Below are 18,661 nucleotides of genomic sequence, written 5' to 3'. Positions count from 1 at the left end.
AGATGAAAAGTTCTAGGATTGTTGTAACATATATACGTTTAATGTGTTTATGCAGGTGCACAACTGGTAGCTCCCCCAGGTACACACAGTGCTGTTGCCAGTCATTCCAATCTGAACCTCAGACTTCACCATATATATATATATATATATATATATATATATATATATATATATATATATATATATATACCCATGCACTATATAATTTCATGCACAATGCAGCTGCGACTGCTGCGTTTTTCTGTATCTAAGAAATAAAACTGTGATTTGAATTAGAAACAGAGGAGCAGATGCGGATACAGATCACTTCCTAGTCATAGGCAAATTACGGTTACAGCTGTGCTACAAAATGAAAAAGAACAACATGGCCTAAAGACAGTTTGATATTGAGAAGCTCAAGGATCCAGAGATATGCCAGCAGTATAACGTTAAAGTACGTAACAATTTCGAAGTATTGACATCAGACCAAGCTGATGAAATAAGTATTAACAAGCAATGGGAAGAAATCAGGTCCTCTGTAACTGAAGCAGTTGAAGAAGTTCTAGGAACGAAAAAGCTAACAACGAAGAAGAAATGGTTCAATGAGACATGTGAACAAGCTTTGAAGGCCAGGAAGAGAGCAAGGGCGGTGCACATGCTGGACAAACAATGTGCAGATCAACAGGAGCACTCAAGACTGTAAGAAGAGAAACAAGTGGGATTCTGTCAACAGAAAAAAAAGGAAGTTCATGCACAATATGACAGATGAAATCGAAAAGCGAAATACAATATCAGACGCCAGGAAAATATTTCAGATGTTGAAACATGTGAGGAATTCTCACAAAAACGAAGCTTTAGTTATTAATGATCAGGATGGAAATATGCTACCAGACAAGAAAAAAATTCTGAATCGGTGGAGCGAATATGTTGAAAAGCTGTTCACAGCTGAAGACCCAGAGAGTGGCTTGCCCCATGAGAATAATGCAGAGGGTGAAGGGGAATCCACAAACATTCAAGTGACCCAGCAAGATGTAGAAAGAGCAACGATGAAACTAAAGAACAATAAGACACCAGGAGAGGATAGAAAAACGGCAGAGATGCTGAAGGCAGGAGGAGAAACACTTCAGGAAGAGCTATACAATCTCATAAAAGAAGTAAGAGAAAAAGAGGAAATTCCTGAAGAGTGGAAATCAGCCGCCATTATCCCACTGCATAAAAAGAATATTAGTAGTAGTTGTAACTACTACAGAGGCATTCCTCTTCTGCACAATTGTACCTTATAACGTTCTGAAAAACTTAAGCTATTGACAAAAGATATTGTAGGAGAGCACCAGGCAGGCTTCCTGGAAAGACAGTCGACCATCGACCAAATTTTCAACGTGAGGCAAATCTGGAAAAAGTGTTACGAATTCTACCATCGGTTTCTGGTGACGTTTGTGGAATTCTCAAAGGCTTTGACAGTATCCACAGATTAAGTATGTACAAATCCTGAGAGAGCTTGGTATACCAATGAAGTTAATAAATATTGTCAAGGTGTGCACAGCGAAGACAATAGCCAAAGTCAAATATCAAGGGGAGCTGTCCGAGGAATTCCATATCAGAACGGGTGTGAGACAAGGTGATGTTATTTCACCACTGTTACTTAATCTGGTCCTAGAGAAAGCAATCCGAGAAATGAAAAGAGAAGACAAAGGGGTGACGCTAAATGGTAGGACAGATTTATTGGGTTATACAGGCGACATCGCAGTTCTAGCAGAATCAGAAGAAGAGATGGCAGAAACTGTAGAGGACCTAGCGAAAAATGCAAGTAAGATCGGGTTACCGATTAATGCGGGAAAGACCGAGGTAATGGAGGTATCAAGAGAAGCCCCTAATCATATCCCATTACAGGTAGGGATATGGAAAATTTTAAGTACCTTGTTATATGGTTCAACAGGCAAAATAATTTAAAACAAGAAATAAACAAACGTATTGTGAACGGGTCTAAAACTTATTTCAGTCTAAAGCAGATAATGCCATCGAATAATCTGTCAGTTAAGACCAAACTCAATGCATACAATGTCATGATAGTGCCAGTATTGTTGTATGGGACAGAAACCGTAAGCACAACAAAGAAGGATGAATAAAACTTGTTGGTCTTCGAAAGAAAAATTATGAGAAAGATCTTTGGACCTGTCCAGGAAGGGAGCTCGTGGACATGTAGAAGAAACCGAGAATTGTATGAGCTGATGAGAAAACTGAAAGCGCGGAAAGTAAGCTTGGCAGGCCACATTGCTAGGAGACCAGACACATCTCGGGCAAAAGCCGTACTTATGGGAAGACCTGATGGTACCCGTCCAATCGGAAGACCCAGAAAGCGATGGGAGGATGAGCTACAGAAACACCTTTGCTAGCTAGTCCGTGACAACTGGAACCAAAGTACACAGCATCGCCATCTATGGAGGAGCATTGTGAGGCCGGCGCATGATACACAGGGTCCTCGATGGCCGATTTAATGGTGGTGATGATTAGAAACAAAGTTAGTTTATAAACAAGTTCATTACTTACATTTAGCTCCAAAGATGGAACCTCTGCTACATCTATCATTTAACCCCCATCACTGTCCCATTTGTGAATAGCATATGAAAAGAATGATTATTGGTAAACCTCTGTGTTAGATTCAATTTCTCGAATTTTCTCATTGGGACAATTTCACAGGATATATGTGGGAGGAAGCAATACGTTGCCCAGTTCTTCGTGGACTCTGCCCTCTAAGATTTTTTTCAAGAATACACCTCTACAAGTGCACAAGATGCTTGTTTAATGTCCTTAACAATCGCGTGCCTGCCAGTATGCATTGGATCTTGTTTGCTCAAAATGGTTCAAATGGCTCTGAGCAATATGTGACTTAACATCTGAGGTCATCAGTCCCCTAGAACTTAGAACTACTTAAACCTAACTAACCTAAGGACATCACACACATTCATGCCCGAGGCAGGATTCGAACCTGCGACCGTAGCGGTCGCGCGGTTCCGGACTGAAGCGCCTAGAACCGCTCGGCCACGCTGGCCGGCTCTTGTCAGCTAGTTTTATTAATGCGACCTGGTAAGGAACTCTGAGACTGACAAATAGTACTGAGCACTCTGTCGAACAAGCGTTTTGTAAGCCACTTCTTTAGCGGATGGATTACATTTCCTTAATATTCATCCAATGAATCTGAGCCTTGCTTGCTTATAACTGTTTTCACTGATCTTTTGTCAGTAGTGTAATAACAAAGCATTGGGTCTCTTCGCCTACTTATGTGCAGTCCGTTACATTTACTTGCATCCACGTCTAACTTGCAGTCCCTGCAGTAATCAGTGAACTGAAAGTCTTCCAGCAATTCTCTACAATCTCCAAATAGATAGCCACAACACCTGCTACCACTTGCATAGAGCTCCCATCATTATCCAACAGCTCATTTATATTGGTGTGCCTGTTTTATGGGTCAGCCATAACCAATCAGTAGTGATTTTGCCAGTAATAGTGTCAATATGTCTCCATATGCAAATGCAGTGACACCTGTGGGCTGAGGATGACACGGCGGCTGAACAGTACCGTTGGGCCTTCGTGGCCTGTTCGGGTGGAGTTTAGTTTTTAGTCTCAATATGTGATCGATGTGAACTTTTTATACTACTATAGGACAAATAAGTTACAGTAATATCACCAACTGTGTTTTTATAAATAATAATACAGAAATTTTATTTTGACATAAGATCGATTTTTTTCTTCTTCAGCAGAGATCTGCAATTACACTTGCAACCCATGTTTTTTGTGTAAACATGTTATTACTCTCCACCCCATAATACCTTCTTAGGGAAGAAATTTAGCAGTATATATCCATTAAAGTGACATCACTTCCCACAATATTGCAGGTTGACAGCTATATGGCATCATTCCGTGGTAAAGCGATACATACTGCAAAGCTCCGCTCTATTTGCTACGTTTTTAATGATTGTGATCACATACAGGAATCACTGACTGACTAGAGAAGTGTCTGTGGATGATAAGCTTATTACAAAAACGTGCTATACGTGCTATATGTAGTTCTGTGTCACAGATCCATGTTCTGTTCTACGTAACATATACAGGAAAAGCTTGTGCAGCAGAATACCTTTTCCATACAAGAATCAAAGGAAGCCGTTCTCCACTTTATTATTTACGGAGCATAGCACCTCTGCCAGTGATTCCTTTGCTTATAAAAGCAGTAATGACTTCATTTTTATAGAATGAGGATCATCATGACATTTTTTAGAATCTAGGAATTCGCCATTGCTGTGTAGTTTTCTTACAACATACAGTGACCCAGTTGCAGTCCAGTTGCAATGGATATAGCATTGTGCTCCATATCCATAAGGTGTTTAAACCATGATTATTCTGCTTGCGCAGTAATTTGTTACAATTTTTGCCATAACATAGCGAAATATGGAGAAAATTGCCACAGTCCTGTTTGCTTACCTTAAGCAAGACTACTTTTAGGAATCCTAAAAGAATCTATTACACGAACCAATTTAACATAAAATTCATTGCTTTCGCTTCCACGTCACAATGAAAAATATTTTAATGTATAATTCTGACATCTTATTGGTTTGCTGTTAAGTTCTTTACTTATACAAAATATGGAGGAGATTTGTAGCATTGCATATGTATTTAAGAGTAGGTATATAGTGTCATTCCTTTCTTGCATCTAGTATTTATATTAAAGTTCCCCAGCTTTTGCTACAAATTCCAATTACTTTCTTTGAGTATTGTTTTTTCCTAGTGTACCTACAAATCAGTGTAAGCTGACTAAAGCATGAGTCTTAAGTAATTCTGACTTATGGGTATGAACAACGAAATATAGCTGTTATGTTCAGGAGGGTTTGTGTGGTAACAGAATGGAATATTTTCCATGCCCTGAATCCCACTGCAGTCTCGTGTCATCAGGCCTCACTGCAAATCTGTTGGTAACATACGGTACAGAACTCGGTAGTACATGTCTAAATGTCTTAACAACAGTACTCTGGAGCACTGTCTTCATCGACATACAGTTGTACTCTGGAGACTCTTGTCTGACAATTCTACGTTTTGGCACTGAAATCAAGGTTATTTAGTATTGGTCTGCTTTTTTCGAAGGAGGTGTTAAGATCACGACATAATCATACCTATCTTATTACGAACTGACCTATCTAGATACTATCTGTATCAACATAGAATGTTGATAAACTGTGTCTAAAGTTAACGACACAACCTGATCCTTAGGGCACGTACATTATAAGCTTGTTGCTAACTCCAACATAGGAGGTGCAACAGTGTATATCTAATGCAACGTAAACCTTGGAGCATAACCAAAATGTCTGCTTATGCTCTATTTTCTCATTTCCACAGTACAATATAAACTGGCGTGTACTACCATATGCCACCATAGTACCGCACATTATCAGTGAAACCCTTAGAAGATGGAACTAAACTACTAAAGAGAATGCATGCGCTGCACCTGCCAGTAACCGAGAGCTTTGGGAGATTTCAATTTTGCACTTTATTTTCTGCACTTTTTTAAGTAGATCCTACTGAGAATGGAGGTTTACAAATTGATCTTCTTTTGAATAACGTCTAATGTAATGCAGTAAATGCCCTCAAACCCATCATTTCTGGCAGGTACACCAACTTGTGATCATTCTTCACTAGTATTTACACTTGTATTTTACAGTATATTTGTATTCAGATTTATTCAGTACACTATGTTTCAAGTAATTTGTAATCCTTGTTTGCAAACTGGCATTGCTGCTCTTTATCAAGTTGCAGTTTATAGTTATCCTCTTCGGAACCTGTTTCTGCCTAATACACCAGTTTCCATTTTTTGACCTGTCTCTTCCATATCCAGTTTTCCACATTAATTGCTCCTAAAGGAGTAATTTCTTTAAGACATATAAGCTTAAGTCTATTCTACATACTGCTACTTTTTCTTAAGTCATGTTGACTAACATTTGTGGGAACAGGAAAAGTTTGAGGTATTTTTTTCTGAATACCCATGGAATAAGAAGATGCACAATGTCCAGTCCACTACTGTTGAAACCATATAACCATCTTTTCTTTTTCTTTTTGACAGATCCAAACAGGAATTTAGGTTTATAAGCATCATTTGCATATGCCCTTACATAGTAAACACCCTCAATTCCACCATTTTCTGGAATTTCAACAATCTGTGACCACCTTCCATTAGAATTTACAGTAAATGCAGACATTTTGTACTGCCAATATGCACCTTCTTGCAATATCTGTGCGTAAGTGCATGTGCAATAATTAATAAAGATCTTTGTACAAGAATATTTGCATTATTTGTTACCCCACCAGGTGTAGCTTGATTTCTTTAGTGTCCAACAGTGATTCAGATTCCCTCATCCAGCCAGAGTAGCTACAAAGCGTTTACAGCACGACTTCCTCTCCTTCTTACGAATGTATACCCAGAAAAACTTCCATAAATACAATTCCAGCTGTCAAAAGCCACCCGTTATATATATTAAAGCACATGGGCTGTGGTGGAGGTTTAGTGCATTACAATATTACTGCATCGTAGATGAGTGCACTTACTAATTATTACAAAATGTCATTCCAAGGCGGCCTAACAAAGGTAACACCCATTTTTCATTTTCTCTTATGTTCATACCACAGAATACTCATACTACAGCTATCAAAGCTTCTTTTATCTAAGATCTATGTAATCAAAGCATACTTAAGCTCACGGAACTGACTGTATCCAGTTGTAAAGTCCTAACACAATTGCTCTATATCCGGTGTGTGTGTTGTGTGTGTGTGTGTGTGTGTGTGTGTGTGTGTGTGTTGGTTTAAGACAGTAGATCCACTAGCATTAGTGCTGGAGTAGGGTCTGGTGTTACTCACAACATACACACATACACACACACACACACACACACAAAAGTGCAATTTGGTTAGGAGTTTCAGTTGGATAAAGTAAGTTCCTCGAATATTATTTCTGACTGTTCGCACATGCACACAGGCCAAGTGTCGGGAATTATACGCTACCCCTCGCCTAAAATGTAAATAAACAGTATAAAATCACTACTGCTAAAGAAATGTCTCTGTGTCTGTACATAAAAATAAATGAGGCGCGATGAATGCTATGTGAATGCTCATCGTAATGTCTAATACTTGGCAGCAACTACTGCCAACCCTATTGTGTTTAAGCAAAGTCAAGACATGGCACCCATAGCCTTTATGTGCACAACGACTATAACAAAACAGGTTGACTTGCAGAACAGTAAGTTGTGCTGGACATTCCGTAAGGCTGGCTGAGTGACAACTCGATGACACGTCTTATCTGTTCCTGATGCAGTGTAGTGTACAGGGTAAGCGCTTAATGTGTTTATCTAGATGCACTTCCAGCAGCTCCCGTTGCCTTGTGCAGTGCTGTGGGCAGCGATATTAAAGTCTTTCCAGAATGAACCTCTGACTTAGCTAAATGCGGCAACTGCCAGTGCCTGCTTTTGCTGGCCAGAGGGCCGAGCGGTACAGCACATTAGAAGTGTGGTCTGATTTAGCTTATACTGATGGCACTCGACCATACTGTTAGACATCTGTCGCTGCTTGTCCAGTAGAACAGTAGAGGCCCCAAGCAGAATTTGTTTCAATAAATAAACATTCTTGTCCCATTCTATCCTACAACATGCATGCAGTGGTACTCGCTTTAACATTAAAAGTCTCATATTCAAGGTAACCTACTTCTATCTGGATATCAAAGGTACTCCTGGTAATATTAGGTCTATGTAGTGCTAACACCAGCTCCTTACAGTGGCTACATTTTAAAGGATTCGTGTTTTATTTATAACCATGCATAAAATGTTATAATACGCCTGTAATTTTTAAATAAGAGAACGAGCTCGCATTTTTTGAATTTCCTGCCATTTTTGTACTAGGTTTTGTCCACTAGAATGTCATAGTGATGAAAGTATTTTGTGGAGCCATTTCTGATTGTGACATCATACTGTGCGATAAATTATACTGATTAAGATGAGGCTGTCTTGGAACAATATCCAGCAGGCATACAGAGTCACAGTTATACCAGTTAAGATAAGACTATATTAGAAAAACATCTGGCAACCATCTTGGGTCATAAATTATAGCATTTAGAATAGCTGACTGTGTAATAAATTAATCCTAAGTAAACACCAACGTCTGCGCTACAACCAGTGCTATTGCACCACAGGGTCATAAATTAAGTTGTAAATATATACAGAATAACAGCCTCATAACGTGCCGAGTGCGGTAGAAGAGGGAAAAGAGGAGGGGATGTAGCGGTGCCAGGTGCCTGTGTTTCGGTGTCACAAATTATTGCGCCAGAAACCACTACTGTTGTCTGTCTTCCTTAAGAGCATAGAATTTCATGGACTGCTCAAGTACTGCACAACATCTACTGGTTGATTTCTCTGCACTCACTGATACATCCTTTCTCATGGTGGTGACGTTTGGACTTTGAGGCTAGGATGAACATAGATGGAACTGTTCAAATAATATACGGGTTTGCTGCCGGGTGACGTCGTCGACCACCGCCGGTATTTCGACAGGAACACAACCTGCCATTCTCAGTGGCAGTTGTGCCTTGAGAATGGCAGGGTGTGCTCCTGTCGAAATACCGGCGGTGGTCGACGACGTCACCCGGCAGCAAACCCGTAAGTTATTAGAACATTCAATTCACCGGGAAAAGTTAACGTTACATAGTTTGAAGTTTTAAACTCTACAATCATGTCTATGTAGTGAAAATTTCTCTCCTGGTCTCTGTGGTTTAGATTTATTTCTGGTAAAATGTCCACAAATTCTCCACACAACATTCTCCGCAATTGTAATACACAGATTGAACTCCACTTACATAGTTTCAGAGGTTTTTCAGGAATACGTTCCGTATACTTTGGTATAAGGAACACATTGTCTCCAGCTGTTCGCTGTGGATTTATGCATTTCGTTTGATGCTTTGCCCCAGTTAGCTTTGTATCGATACTGCACTGCAAATAGAACACGGCAGTGCAGATGAAGACGGTATGCGCTGTCTCTCATGTTTCCATTCACTCACGTTACCTGCCGTTGACAATAGTAATATCCTAACCCGTTTCCCTCAGCTTGGCATTTATTACTGCTTGGTTCTGTGTACGGTTTTGTTTCCAGCACTGTTAGTTGCGCATTAGCTTTGATACAAAGTAGTGCTGTGAACAGTATTACGGATGAAGAGTTGGCCGGTATGTATCTCGAACATGCGTTCACTGAATTCACTGAAAGAGCGGCAGAACGACGTAGATTTGAGATGTCCCCGAGGTGACGCAAACCGTGTCAGCTGTACATAGTCGCCTATGAGAAACCAAATCTTGTTTTTTGTGTTTGTTTTTTGGCGGTTTAATATTACAGGGTTTTTTATTGTTGTGGAAGTATTTTCCGAGAAACAAAGGTGAATAAATCATAATTACCTAGTTATCTAATTAAATGCTTCAATAAACGGAGCATTCCTTATACCAAAATACTCAGAAGGTATCCATGAAGAAGCTTTGAAAGTTTAAATTCTTTATTAGTGTGGCCATAGTGTCCGTAGTTACTTTATAATTATTGAGGGTATTTTTCGTCTGACGTTGCAACTGCAAAAATGCGTCATTTTTCACCAGAGGTAAAGCATCATCAGTGCTCTGTAATTAAGTTATTTACATTTTGATTTGCTTTTTAGGTAGAAAACAGTTCTTTAAGGATAGGTTTATTTCTACTTAGGGTGAAAGCGGCCGAAAAATCACCGAGTCTCGGTCCGGCATACGGTTTTAATCCCACAGCAAGTTTCATATCAGCGCACACTCCGCTGCAGAGTGACAATCTCACTCTGGAAGCATCCCTAAGGTTTTCTATAGGATTCAGGTCAGGTCTCTGTTCAGGCCAGTTCATTACAGGGATGTTATTGTAGTGAAACCACTCCGGCTTGCTGTGCATTATGAACAGGTGCTCGATCGTGTTGAAAGATGCAATCGCCATTCCCGAATTGCTCTTCAAGAATAGGATGCAAGAAGGTGCTTAAAACATCAATGTAGGCCTATGCTGTGATAGTCCCACGTGAAACAACATGGGCTGCAAGACCCCTCTATGAAAAACACGGCCACACCATAACGCGACCGCCTCCGAATTTTACGGTTGGCACTACACACGCTGGCAGACGACGTTCACCGGGCATTCACCATACCCACACCATGCCGTCGGGTTGCCACATTGTGTACCGTGGTTCGTCACTGCTAACAACGTTTTTCCACTGTTCAATCGTCCAATGTTTGCGGTCCTTACACCAAGCGAGGCGTCGTTTGGCATTTACCATCGTGATGTGTGGCTTATGAGCAGCTGCTCAGCCATGAAATCCAAGTTTTCTCACCTCCCGCCTAACTGTCATTGTACTTGCAGTGGATCCTGATGCAGTTTGGAATTCCTGTGTGATGGTCTGAATAGCTGTCTGCCCATTACACATTAGGACTCTCTTCAACTGTCGGCGGTCTCTGTCAATCAACAGACGAGGTCGGCCTGTGCGCTTTCGTGCTGTACGTGTCCCTTCACGTTTCAACTTCACTATCACATCGGAAACAGTGGACCTATGGATGTTTAGGAGTGTGGAAATCTTGCCTACAGACGTATGACACAAGTGACACCCAATGACCAAACCACGTTCGAAGTCCGTGAGTTCCGCGAAGTGCCCCATTCTGCTCTCTCACTATGTCTAATGACCACTGAGGTCGCTGACCCGGAGTACCTGGCAGTAGGTGGCAGCACAATGCATGTAATATGGAAAATGTATGTTTTTGAGGATGTCCAGGTACTTTTGTTCACATTGTGTACCTCTGGCGTGACATGATGAAACACTTACGTGTCAAGTTACCCACACGACATTACCGCCGAGTAGGAGACAGTGAGACTGGTTAGACTCTGCAGAGTTATTATTTACACTCAGCGGTTCTGTTCGTGCAATGCCCCTTGTCGCAATAAGCAGCGCGCCGTCCCCGGTCCACAGATCGTTAACAGCCATTGGCAGTGATGTATCAAACTATTTAAGGTGATAAGACTTTTTTTGGTTGAATTGGGCTGGATAAATGGTTAAAACCATTCACGATCACATGGCTAATTCTTTCGCACGAGTTTGGCATGTCCATATAAAAAGTTATACAGTGCTCTTCCTCACAAAATTTATCTATGTACATTAATCTGCTTCGTTTGCAGATCCGTAGGCGATCCTTAAACGCCCACAACCGATGGCCTCAAAACTTCGTCTCCCCTCCGTGTTTCCTCAGCATAGTAATTGTACTAAACCTCCAGAAATGGCTCAGTTTAGACAGTGAGTCCATAGGGGATGGCATAAGAGGCGTACAGTATGACTGGCGGTGCTTTCCCATTACAGCTTTGCGGATATTAAAACAATCCGTCCTTGGACTATCTTAGTAAGTCTTCGTGTAGAATTCTTTCCTCCTGTTTTTCCGAGAAGCTCTCCAAGTTTATGTTCCTCGCAGAAGCAGTGTCAGCGCCGTCGGGTTCTCTGTAAAGTGCGACTCTACTTCCTGTGATTCTAACTGTTGAAGCGGGGAGCTATATTATTTCGAATAATGTTCAAAAGCGATGTCAGTATGATGTATTTATTTACTAAATACACTCCTGGAAATGGAAAAAAGAACACATTGACACCGGTGTGTCAGACCCACCATACTTGCTCCGGACACTGCGAGAGGGCTGTACAAGCAATGATCACACGCACGGCACAGCGGACACACCAGGAACCGCGGTGTTGGCCGTCGAATGGCGCTAGCTGCGCAGCATTTGTGCACCGCCGCCGTCAGTGTCAGCCAGTTTGCCGTGGCATACGGAGCTCCATCGCAGTCTTTAACACTGGTAGCATGCCGCGACAGCGTGGACGTGAACCGTATGTGCAGTTGACGGACTTTGAGCGAGGGCGTATAGTGGGCATGCGGGAGGTCGGGTGGACGTACCGCCGAATTGCTCAACACGTGGGGCGTGAGGTCTCCACAGTACATCGATGTTGTCGCCAGTGGTCGGCGGAAGGTGCACGTGCCCGTCGACCTGGGACCGGAGCGCAGCGACGCACGGATGCACGCCAAGACCGTAGGATCCTACGCAGTGCCTTAGGGGACCGCACCGCCACTTCCCAGCAAATTAGGGACACTGTTGCTCCTGGGGTATCGGCGAGGACCATTCGCAACCGTCTCCATGAAGCTGGGCTACGGTCCCGCACACCGTTAGGCCGTCTTCCGCTCACGCCCCAACATCGTGCAGCCCGCCTCCACTGGTGTCGCGACAGGCGTGAATGGAGGGACGAATGGAGACGTGTCGTCTTCAGCGATGAGAGTCGCTTCTGCCTTGGTGCCAATGATGGTCGTATGCGTGTTTGGCGCCGTGCAGGTGAGCGCCACAATCAGGACTGCATACTACCGAGGCACACAGGGCCAACACCCGGCATCATGGTGTGGGGAGCGATCTCCTACACTGGCCGTACACCACTGGTGATCGTCGAGGGGACACTGAATAGTGCACAGTACATCCAAACCGTCATCGAACCCATCGTTCTACCATTCCTAGACCGGCAAGGGAACTTGCTGTTCCAACAGGACAATGCACGTCCGCATGTATCCCGTGCCACCCAACGTGCTCTAGAAGGTGTAAGTCAACTACCCTGGCCAGCAAGATCTCCGGATCTGTCCCCCATTGAGCATGTTTGGGACTGGATGAAGCGTCGTCTCACGCGGTCTGCACGTCCAGCACGAACGCTGGTCCAACTGAGGCGCCAGGTGGAAATGGCATGGCAAGCCGTTCCACAGGACTACATCCAGCATCTCTACGATCGTCTCCATGGGAGAATAGCAGCCTGCATTGCTGCGAAAGGTGGATATACACTGTACTAGTGCCGACATTGTGCATGCTCTGTTGCCTGTGTCTATGTGCCTGTGGTTCTGTCAGTGTGATCATGTGATGTATCTGACCCCAGGAATGTGACAATAAAGTTTCCCCTTCCTGGGACAATGAATTCACGGTGTTCTTATTTCAATTTCCAGGAGTGTACATTAAACTGATAACAGCGAGATAATTATTACAGGTTAACTGCAAACTAGTGATTTCCTGAGAGCATGGTCTTACGACAGAACTAGATCGAAAGGCATCCTGTCGGCGACTGACGGCTGTGGCACGCAACTTGTAACTCGCACTAACTCTCGCAATATTTCGTAGCCGTTCGTACACTTTCGTTAGCTAAACATATTTATTGAGATGGTCGATCTATGTGATTGTAAATTTGCTGTAAGAAAGTAGTTACGATCTGTAGGCTTCTCATAATATTCGTGATGGAAAAAGCGACTCATATTAGCAAATATTTATTAAGCAAGGTCGCTTGCTTCGCGCCAGGATAACTATGCTTTCCCTGCGTACATCGCAGCTAACGTAATGGGCGCGTCACACCACCGTCCACTGGAACAGAAGAGATACCTTACAATCAGAAACCTCCGTTCTTCCTTACCCATCGAATTAGAATCGAGGAACCACCATAATTGGGTTTTTTAATTAAAAATTTTTTTTAATCTTTGGCGTCAGCCTTCTGATTATTTCGAGGTGGGCTGCTAGAAATTCCTGTCCTGTGCCACACTCTTTATTTCAGAGTAGAACTTGCACCAAAAGCCTCAACTATTTGTGGACGTTGAACCCTTATCTTCCTTGCTCCTTCAATTTTTATTTCATAATTCCAACCTCTGTCTTCACCTACAGATTTTACCCGCTACAACTCCCTCTCGAAACATGAAAGTTATTCCCCTACGTCTTAACAGACGTTCTACCATCCTGTCCCTTCTTCTTGTCAGTGTTTCCCAGATGATCCTTTATTCGCCGATTCTGCCGAGAACCTCTTCATTACCTTCACCTAATTTTTAACATCCTTCTACAGCACTACATCTCCCCAACTTCGATTCTCTTCTGATTCCTTATAAGGTGACAGTGCACTGTCTATCGTGGTCTCGAGTTCATTAATGGGAGATATGCATATGGATCATTGCCTTCTAAGTTAATAGGCACCTGTTATCTAGAGGTGGTCTATGTTTAGGGGTAACGTCTTTGATTAGCAATCATAACTTTCTGGGTCACCGGTTCGAATCTCATTAGTGTTTAACTTCTAAGTAAAACTCATCAGCAACGGCAGAAGAAGACTTTTGGCACCAATGGCCACGTCAAAGAGGGCGGAAGAGTGGACAGAGGTTCAGGCCCTCACCTGCCCTTGGCGTAGAAAACAGCAACGAAATGGAGGAAGAATCAGTAATGATCAACGACATGAGGTTGCCAAAGGAAATTGAAACCACTGAATTAAATACACATAATATGAATCAAAAGGACCTGTGTCATGATGATCTCCCCATCGGCAAAATATTCCGGACTTTTTCCCCATTCGGATTTCCGGAAGGGGACCACCAAGGGCAAGGTGACCTTGAGAAAAATACCGAATAACCAACGAAAGGGTAACCTTCTACGAGTCGGTTATGGAATGTCAGATATTTGAACGTGGTACAGATGCTAGAAAAACTGTTAACGGAAATGCTAAGACTCTATCTAGATATATTGCCAACGGCCTTGCCGTAGTGGCAACACCGGTTCCCGTCAGATCACCGAAGTTAAGCGCTGTCGAGCTGGGCTAGTACTTGGATGGGTGACCATCCGGTCTGCCGAGCCGAGCGCTGTTGGCAAGCGGGGTGCACTCAGCCCTCGTGAGGCAAACTGAGAAGCTACTTGATTGAGAAGTAGCGGCTCCGGCCTCGGAAACTGACATACGGCCCGGAGAGCGGTGTGCTGACCACTGACCACATGCCCCTCCACATCCGCATCCAGTGACGCCTATGAGCTGACGATGACACGGCGGCCGGTCAGTACCGTTCGGCCTTCATGGCCTGTTCAGGAGGAGTTATCTAGATAGATTGAAGGTAGTGAAGTGAAATCAAAAGAAGGCAAGGATTTCTGCTCAGAGGAGTATAGGGTAATATCAAAAGCTGTAGATAATAGTCTAACTGGAGTAGTATTCATTATGAATAAGAAGGTAAGTTACAGAGTGAATTAACGTGTACGGTTCAGTAATAGAGTTGTTCTCATCAGAATCGACAGCAGACCAACACCGAAATAGTTCAGGCCGATGTTGCAAACAGAAGTTAAAGAGATAGAGAATGCAAATGACTGTACTAAACGGGTAATTCAGTATGTAAAGAGAAGTGAAAATGTAGTAGAGAAACGAATGCGGTTGTAGAGGAAGGAGTAAGAGAAGTGGTTATGGGAGAATAGGACTTAGTAGTAGGAATGAGAGGGCAGAAAGACTGGATTCTGTAGTAAATTTCAACTAGTAGCCGTGAATACGCTGCTCAAGAAACGCAAGAGGGTTACATAAACTCGGTAAAAGCCGAAGAATATGGGAAGAATCCCAGTTTGATTACTTTAGCGTCGGGTAGAGACTTGTAAATCAGATATTGCACTGGAGTGATGAAGAGCAAGCTGAAGTTTAAGAAACTAGCGAGAAAATTCAGTGTGCAAATAAGTGTGACACGAAGTACTAAGGGATGAAGGGACACGCTTGAAGTTCGTTGATACTATATATACTGACACAATTAATAGCGCAGTAGCAGTTTAGTTAAAGAGAAATGGACATGTCCGAAAAGTGCAGTCACAGAAGTTGGAAAGAAAAACATAGGTACAAGAAAGGTAACTGCGTAGATTCCATGGGAAACAGAAGGAATAGTTGATATGTTCGGTGAAAGAAGGAAGTAGAAAATATTCAGGAAAATTCAGGAATACATAAATAAAAATCACTGGGGAATGAAACAATAAGAAGCGCAAAGAAGGTATGCCGAAATGGGTGAATGAAAAACGTGAAGAAATCGATAAAGATATGATTGTCGGAAGGACTGACTCAGCATATATAAAAGTCTAAACAACCATCGGTCAACCTAAAAGCAAGGGTTGTAACATTTATTAAGAGTGCTACGTGATATCCACTGTTAAATGCAGAGGAGAGGGCAGATAGGTGTAAAGAGTAGACTGAGGGCCTCTATGAGGGGGGAGGAGATATCTGATGACGTGATACAAGAAGAACCAGGTGAAGAGATAGTGGATCTAGTATTAGAGTCAGAATACGAAATAGCTTTGAACGGCTTAAGAACAAATAAGGCAGAAAGGATAGATAACATTTCTTCGGAATTTCTAAACTCGTTGAGGGGGGGGGGGGATGGTTGGGGCCACAAAAGGACTATTCACGTTGGTGAATAGAATGTACGAGACTGGCGAAATACCTTCTGACTTTAGGAAAAACATTATCCACATAATTCCGAAGATAGCAAGAATCAGCAAGTGCGAGAAATATCGCACAGTAAGCTTAACAGCTTTTGTTGCTGATAAGAATAGTATAGGAAAGCAAATCAAGGATCAGTTAAGTGACGATCACTTTGGCTTTAGGAAAGGTAAAATCACCAGGGTGGTAATGCTGACGTTGCGGTTGATAGTGGAAACAAGACTGAAGAAAAATCATTACGCGTTCATAGGATACGTTGACCCGTAAAAAAGACAATGTAAAACGGTGCAAGATATTCGAAATTCTGATAAAAATAAGGATAATCTAAAGACAAAGACGGATAATATACGATCTGTAGAGGGAACAATAAGACTGGAAGACCAAGAACGAAGTTCCCTGACTGAAATTGGGTGTAAGACGAAAAAAAGAATTTTTGGAAATTTGTGGTAAGGTATGAGGCCATCGGTCCCTAAGTTTACGCACTACCTAACCGAACTTAAAGTAACTTACGCTAAGGACAACACACAGGGTCGATTCGAACCTCCGACGGAGGGAGCAGCGCGGTCCGTGATAAGACGCCTTAGACCGCGCGGTTACAAAGCAGACGTGTAGTCTTTAGACCCCGTTGTTCAAGCTATACATCGAAGAAGCAATCAGCGAAATATAAGAAAAGTTCAAAAGTGGTATTAAATTTCAGGGTGAAAGGATGTCAGTGATAAGATTCCCAGATGACATTGCTATCCTCATTGGTAGCGAAGAAGAATTACAAGATCTGCTGAATGGAATGAACTGTCTAATGGGTACAGAATGGATTGACAGTAAATTGAAGACAAACAAATATAATGAGAAGTGGCAGGAATGGGACCAGAGAGAAACTTAACATCGCAACTGGGGGAATTTTGCTATCTAGACGGGAAACAACCCTTGATGGACAGGGCAAGGAGGACATAAAAATCAGCCCACCATTGGCAAAAAGGGCATTTCTGGCAAAGAGAAATCTACTAGTATCAAACGTAGCCCTTAATTAGACGAAGAAGTTTGTGACAATGTGCGTTTGGAACGCATCATTGTATGGTAGTGAAAAATGGACTGAGGAAAACCAGAATAGAAGAAAATCGAAGCATTTGAGACGTGATACCACAGAAGAATGTTGAAAATTAGGCGGACGGACAAGGTAAGGAATGAAGACGTTCTCCACAGGATTGGTGAGAAAAGGAATACATGGGAAACATTGACAGGAGAAAGGACAGGATGACAGGACTTCTGCTAAGGCATCACGGAATATCTTCCGTGGTACAAGAGGGAAGTACAGAGGAGAAAAGACGTAGAGGAACACAGACATTTAAAAAGAAAGGTTTTACGTGCTAATCTGAGATGAAAAGGTTTGCATAGAAGAGAAATTCGTGATGGACGGCATGAAAGTAGTCAGGAGGTTGATAATTCAAAAACGAAAATGGATATATAACGTGTTTCATCTCGATGCAAGCCCGTGTCTCTGAGTACAAGCCGCTTTCCACGGTACATCATCTGAAAGAAGCTTATCCCTGAGACAGCTTCTTTGCTTTAGTTGATATGCGAGAGTAATTAGCTATCTCTTTAAAAGCTCCCTCGAACCCAGAGGCAACGGAACCAAATTCAAACAAATATGGCGGTTCTCCTGTCCTTCCACACGGATAGTTACAGACCTTCTGAACAGAACATTTGAGAATCGTTGGCTCTGTCAGTCGACAAACACAATAGGGCATCACCACACTTCACAACTATAGTCTTTATGAATAACATTAAAATAAAAAGTCTATAAAGCAGCAACGACGAATTCTGAAGACCTGTTGCGATGTAATTCAGCTGAAGTTCATTGTTTAATATAGCCCAGACGGAACCGCTTTATAGCATGTATCAGCGCACAAGGTTATATGACACATAATAATAAACACTCGAACGGTATTTCCTGAGTTAAGTTTTCGTTTATATTACAATGCAGACGTTACGGTATTTTGCTTCCTGACGTCTGGACTGTGGTTTGCGGCGCGTTTATGTTGTCACTGTTTCATCAGGTTCCACAATTGGTACGTCACTGAACTCCTCTTGGAACGCTCTTTCATCTGGCGCACGAAACAGTGCGTATTTTCGGAAAAAAATGTCGGTATCAAACACATCATAAAGGCAAGGCTACCACTATTTGAATTGGTAAATCATAGAACTGCAAACATCAGAACGGGAAAGAGAAAACTTACCTAGGAAGACATAACGTCAGTTTCAGTTTTCATGTATCTGCCGCGCGTAACTAATACTTAGTTATCATAAATAGGAACATCAAGAAAGCCTTGAAATAAAGTAAATGACTCG

At 42.3% G+C, this 18,661-nt stretch overlaps 1 protein-coding gene and 1 pseudogene across 1 annotated transcript in view; both read left to right on the top strand.

The window, feature by feature from the left end:
- Positions 1-18,661, top strand: part of LOC126159513 (uncharacterized) — a 420,587-nt gene that overhangs the window by 366,726 nt on the left and 35,200 nt on the right. The window lies entirely within an intron of this gene.
- Positions 14,607-14,729, top strand: LOC126163569 (5S ribosomal RNA; annotated as a pseudogene).

This window comes from Schistocerca cancellata, chromosome 2 (genome assembly GCF_023864275.1).
Source record: "Schistocerca cancellata isolate TAMUIC-IGC-003103 chromosome 2, iqSchCanc2.1, whole genome shotgun sequence".
Classification (NCBI taxonomy): Eukaryota; Metazoa; Arthropoda; class Insecta; order Orthoptera; family Acrididae; genus Schistocerca; species Schistocerca cancellata.
Note: the sequence above shows the minus strand (reverse complement) of the source record. Positions and strands in the feature narration are given on the sequence as shown.